This window comes from Schistocerca americana, chromosome 5 (assembly GCF_021461395.2).
Source record: "Schistocerca americana isolate TAMUIC-IGC-003095 chromosome 5, iqSchAmer2.1, whole genome shotgun sequence".
Lineage (NCBI taxonomy): Eukaryota > Metazoa > Arthropoda > Insecta > Orthoptera > Acrididae > Schistocerca > Schistocerca americana.
In genome coordinates, this window is record NC_060123.1 from 136,548,474 (window position 1) to 136,554,636 (window position 6,163).

Sequence of the window (6,163 nt, forward strand, 5' to 3'; positions counted from 1 at the left end):
GTGCCAGTAGGAGTCGCGCTGTAAGGGTTCCGTACAAACTTAGTTATATAGGTAAATATTTCATACAAGGATTCTCGTCAGTGAATTTACGAGTATCAAAATATGTGATATAAATGGCGGTAACTTTTGACTGAATTGACCTGCAGGCTTAAGTTTTTTATACCGCCAAGGGACTGTAGACCTCAGTAACTGATATAAATTTCAACCTGATACCTCAACGTGTAACTGAGAAAAAAAGGGTCTTAACACAAGGACGGGCAGACAAGCGGAAAACAAAGTGACCCAGTAAGGGTTCCGTTTTACCGACTGAAGTACAGAACCCTAAAAATATCCAACCCTTATGTACGGCAGTCAGGGTTACTTCCCTTGTTTCCCTTCTTATCTTGGCAGCTTCTCGTCAATAACCACGTTGTGGGTTATCAACGAACGTTGAGACTACGGGCCGCAGTTGGAGTATGTGAGGCACGGGTGATATGTTGCAGAATCTCTAAGAACCCTTTTTCTGACGCCTGCACGTGGGTGAGTATCTTGGAATTCACATTGTTCTCAAGGCAATCCACAGGCGAAAATTAATTGGATATTTGAACTTGTACATACTGTGATAAACTAAATTCTATACTGCGACGAATAATGGTCCTGTACATCTACATCTACATCGTTACTCTGCAATTCACACTTAAGTGCCTGGCAGAACGTTCATCGAATCATTTTCAGACTACTTCTCTACCATTCCACTCTCGAATGGCGCTTGGGAAAAAGGAACACCTAAATCTTTCCGTTCGAGCTCTGATTTCTCTTATTTTATTATAATGATCATTTCTCCCTACGTAGGTGAGTGTCCACAAAATATTCATGCATTCGAAAGAGAAAGGTGGTGATTGAAATTTCGTAAATAGATCTCGTCGCAAAGAAAACCGCCTTTGTTTCAGTGACTGCCGCCCGAACTCGCGTATCATATCAGTGACACTCTCACCCCTGTTGCGCAATATCACGAAACGAGCTGCCCTTATTTGCATTTTTTTATGTCCTCCGTCAATCTCACCAGGTATGGATCCCATACCGCGCAGCAATATTCCAGCAGAGGACGGACAAGTGTAATATAGGCTCTCTCTTTAGTGGGTTTGTCGCATCTTCTAAGTGTTCTGCCAACAAAGCGCAGTCTTTGTTTCGCCTTCCCCACAATATTATCTACGTGGTCCTTCCAATTGAAGTTGCTCGTAATTGTAATTCCTAGGTATTTAGTCGAATTGACAGCCCTTAGATTTGTGCGATTTATCGTATACCCAAAATTTATCGGATTTCTTTTAGTACCAATGTGAATGACCTCGGACGTTTCTTTGTTTAGTGCTAACTGCCACTTTTCGCACCATACAGAAATTCTCTCTAGATCATTTTGGAATTGGAATTGATCGTCTGATGATTTTACTAGACAATAAATTACAGTGTCATCTGCAAATAATCTAAGGGAGCTGCTTAGATTTAAGAGTTTCGTAAATTCAGTAAATGCTGTCATATTCTCTTATAGAGAAAGTAACACAACGATTATTTTAATTCGTAATTTTTATTGTCACAAACATACAGTAGCATACAAATATTACCGGTTTCGGTCTGTTATCGTCTTTTGCTGATGCAGGGGTATTATGATAACTTGTGAGATAGCCTGCCTTATGCAAGGCACCGTTTGTTTAGATTTTCTTTACCCAAACATATTTCAGCACTTTTTGTGCTGTTTTTAAATGTTTTTTTATTGTTGAGCCTGAAAATTATTACGATTTGGTGTCAAATTGTTTTCGTTAGTATATATTTGTAGTTAAGAACAGAGGCATAAAATATTGTTTGTTTATGCTGTGGCAAAAATTAGACAGAGAACAATGGTTTGGAAAGAAATATTTATACAGCTTTACACATTCTTTACATGACGCTAACCAGCTGTTTTGTGCTGGTAGCTTTATAACTGTCACACATTTTTATACCCTATCAGCCATAGCATGAACTTATAATATATTTAGTGTCTCAGTTGAGTAGCAGGTTATTAACTACAAAATATGTAAACCATTGAAAAAAATTTAAACCCTTTTAAGAGCGTGCACAGAATAATGTGCTCAGCAGATGCTCTGTCGGCCGGGCAGGTATAGAGAGACCAGTAGTGGTGGGGGTTGCGAATAGGGGAAATGTGAAGCGCTGGAGAGGAAGTGCCGTTCTAAACTGAAGGCTACACTCACATTTTTCGTAAACATTAAGTGGAGTCCCTCCATGCCTACACTTCCAAGGTGATTATTCAAAACGATCCTCTGCTACGTCTCCTTCGGTTAGTATCTAAAACGAATTCCACAAAAGTAACGATTTATTTTCGCCTGGTTTCTAACTTTCAGCGAAGCATCATGAGTGACGAATTTTGAGTAAAATCTACATTTCTCTTGTTGAAATGTTAAAATTTGCTTCTTTTGCCAAAAAACAGTGGAGTTTACACAGTGTCACCTCACTAACATGTCGTACAAAAAAAAAATGGCTCTGAGCACTATGGGACTTAACATCTATGGTCATCAGTCCCCTAGAACTTAGAACTACTTAAACCTAACTAACCTAAGGACAGCACACAACACCCAGTCATCACGAGGTAGAGAAAATCCCTGACCCCGCCGGGAATCGAACATGTCGTACAGAGGCAATAGCGAGAGAATTCTGAAACGCTGCTTTATTAAGTGAGGAACTGAAGAAAAGGAAGGCCAATAACTTACAAAAAAGCACATCCTCGGTACAAAAGTAAATGTGTGATGTCATCACTTATGTTGTTCCAAAACCCACAGCATTTCTCGTTGCACCAACTATCGATGGCCCTTAAAATTACATTCTTTCATCGAAGAACTCTGTAGTTAGTGGAATAACAGGATAGATAATCAAAATTTCGCACAATAATCGTAAGGCAAAATATTCTTCTCTTTGCCAAAATCTCATTTCGATATCTCAAGTAGTTTATGACATATGAGCAATGTTGTGGATATTTCCTTCTGGATTTATCCCTGGGGCGCGATCGCAAATGAGTGTTCTATATTAGAAAAAGTTTTCGGATAGCAGACACAAATCTGAAGCAGTGCCGATGTGCTTGGTGCACAACACGGTGATCCTCTACTGTGGTGACCAGATGGAGCCAACCACAACCTGTCAACAGGTATGCCTGCCCTCACGTTCCCATGCTGTCTAACTTAGGGCCGCTGTCATTCCTAAAACCCTATAAATCTGGATACGCAGGATTAGATCAGGCGGCCATATGGAAGCACACAATGAGGAGCCTTCCAAACCATGCCGGTTGCTGATAGCGCAGTCCGACATGAATACGCAGCATCTCCGTGTCTTTCACAACAATCATTCAACATCTGAGGCTATTCTCGCTCTTTATATTTCCCACCTAGCCTTGTAACAGGCAACGGCCTTGCCGCAGTGGATACACCGGTTCCCGTGAGATCATCGAAGTTAAGCGCTGTCGGGCGTGGTCGGCACTTGGATGGGTGACCATCCAGGCCGCCATGCGCTGTTGCCATTTTTCGGGGTGCACTCAGCCTCGTGATGCCAATTGAGGAGCTACTCGACCGAATAGCAGCGGCTCCGGTCAAAGAAAACCATCATAATGACCAGGAGAGCGGTGCGCTGACCACACGCCCCTCCTATCCGCATCCTCATCTGAGGATGACACGGCGGTTTGATGGTCCCGATGGGCCACTTGTGGCCTGCAGACGGAGTGCTTTTTTAGCCTTTAACAACACTAAACGCGAACGACGCCAATGCATTGTTCTGAGCGTTCTACCTGTCTCATAGGATTACAACTCTAATCATTTACATACCAGCTGCTTGTGTAATTTTCCGGTTGACTTTCAAAAATGTTCAAATGTGTGTGAAATCTTATGGGACTTAACTGCTTAGATCATCAGTCCCTAAGCTTACACACTACTTAACCTAAATTATCCTAAGGACAAACACACACACCCATGCCCGAGGGAGGACTCGAACCTCCGCCGGGACCAGGCGCCACAATCCATGACTGCAGCGCCTCAGACCGCTCGGCTAACTCCTCGCGGTCCGGTTGACTTTCAACGAACTTTAAAACCTACCACCTGCTTTAGCCGTGTCTGACTGTGACCAGACCTTAGCTGTCTAAATGGTACACAACGTCATTCACAGGTGAAAAGACAGACTTGTCAAAACCAGCTGCATTTTCATGGCTAGTGTAGGAGACAACTTTACACTATTTTTCTTGATGCTCTAAGTGGCAATATCGGCACTGTCGTCTGAAATATTTGGTGTAGCGTGGCACTGACTCTTGTGATTTTCCTGCAACCTGTTCCCGCAATAAGAAATATTGCATGTAAAACCACAGATTCTAAATTACCGTTGTAAAATAGTTTCCATGTGTTTAGCCTTTATGTACGAATCGTTAAATGTTTTGGCGACCCTAAAACTCTGTGTGCAAATACAGTTTGTACAAACTACACATGTGGGTGTTCTTGGTAATTGTAGTTCAGGAACGCTGGGTGCTGGTTGTTAATGTCACTTCAGAGCTGGTATCTCATTCGGTAGTGAGAAGCTGGTCACATTAAATGACTTGGTAGAGTCAGTGTGTAATGAAACACTGACAGACGCCATGTGAATTTATTGCATCGTCTTCAGATTTTCTCGTACAAATTTTTTGCTGTTTCTGGCCTTGAGTCCGAAGACTGGTTTGATGCAGCTCTCCACACTAGGCTATCTTGTGACGACCATCTCTGCATGACTCTTGCAACATACGTCTATTTTAAACCGGCTTACCGTATTTAAACTTTGGTCTCCCTCTTAAGTTTTTATGCTTCACACTTTCATCCACTACCAAATTAACTATTCCTTGATGTGGAAGTGTGTGTCTATTAACTTACACGTTCCTTTACTCAAGTCGTATCATAAATTACTTTTCTCCTCAATTACATGCGCTACTTTTTCATTAGTTATCCGATTTAACTATCTTATCTTAAGCATTCTTAACAGAACACATTTTAAATGCTTGAATTCTAATTTCGTCTGTACTGTTTACGGTTCACATTTCGCTACCACGTAAAGCTATATTCCAACAAAGCACTTTCAGAAAAGACTTTCTAGCACCTAAATTTGAATTAGTGGGTCTCTGTTCAGGGATCATAATGTCCGTTCAGTATTGTATGATACTGTAAATACTACGATAATAAATATCACATTACGTAATTCAGTTGAGTTAGAACGGGCATTACAGAGTGTAATAACTATAAGCGAGGCAGACAAAAATAGGTATGTGATGGACGAGTGAAGAGATAATAGAAGAAAACACAGAAATGTTCAGGAAAAAAAATGAATAATGTCCAGGGGACCATCATAAATCGCGGTGACTTCAGCGTGATTAGTGTCTTTGCATAAAAGTGTTGCTTCTGTTTATTTCATTACCCGTTTCTTCCAGTTACCTTACAGGAAAGGCCGCTGAACCCGATGGGATACCAGTTCGATTTTACATAGAGTATGCGAACGAACTTGCCCCCCTTCTTGCAGCGGTGTACCGTAGGTCTCTAGAAGAGCGTAGCGTTCCAAAGGATTGGAAAAGGGCACAGGTCATCCCCGTTTTCAAGAAGGGAAGTCGAACAGATGTGCAGAACTTAGACCTATATCTCTAACGTCGATCAGTTGTAGAATTTTGGAACACGTATTATGTTCGAGTACAATGACTTTTCTGGAGACAAGAAATCTACTCTGTAGGAATCAGTATGGGTTTCGAAAAAGACGATCGTGTGAAACCCAGCTCGAGCTATTCGTCCACGAGACTCAGAGGGCCATAGACACGGGTTCACAGGTAGATGCCGTGTTTCTTGACTTCCGCAAGGTGTTCGATACAGTTCCCCTCAGTCGTTTAATGAACAAACTAAGAGCATATGGACTATCAGACCAATTGTGTGATTGGATTGAAGAGTTCCTAGATAACAGAACGCAGCATGTCATTCTCAGTGGAGAGAAGTCTTCCGAAATAAGAGTGATTTCAGGTGTGCCGCAGGGGAGTGTCATAGGACCGTTGCTATTCAGAATATACATAAATGACCTTGTGGATGACATCGGAAGTTCACTGAGGCTTTTTGGAGATGATGCTGTGGTGTATCGAGAGGTTGTAACAATGGAA

At 41.8% G+C, this 6,163-nt stretch overlaps 1 pseudogene; it reads left to right on the forward strand.

Annotated features, from left to right (window-relative positions):
• Window positions 1–3,420: 3,420 nt before the first annotated feature.
• Window positions 3,421–3,538, forward strand: LOC124617130 (annotated as a pseudogene).
• The last annotated feature ends 2,625 nt before the right edge of the window (window positions 3,539–6,163 follow it).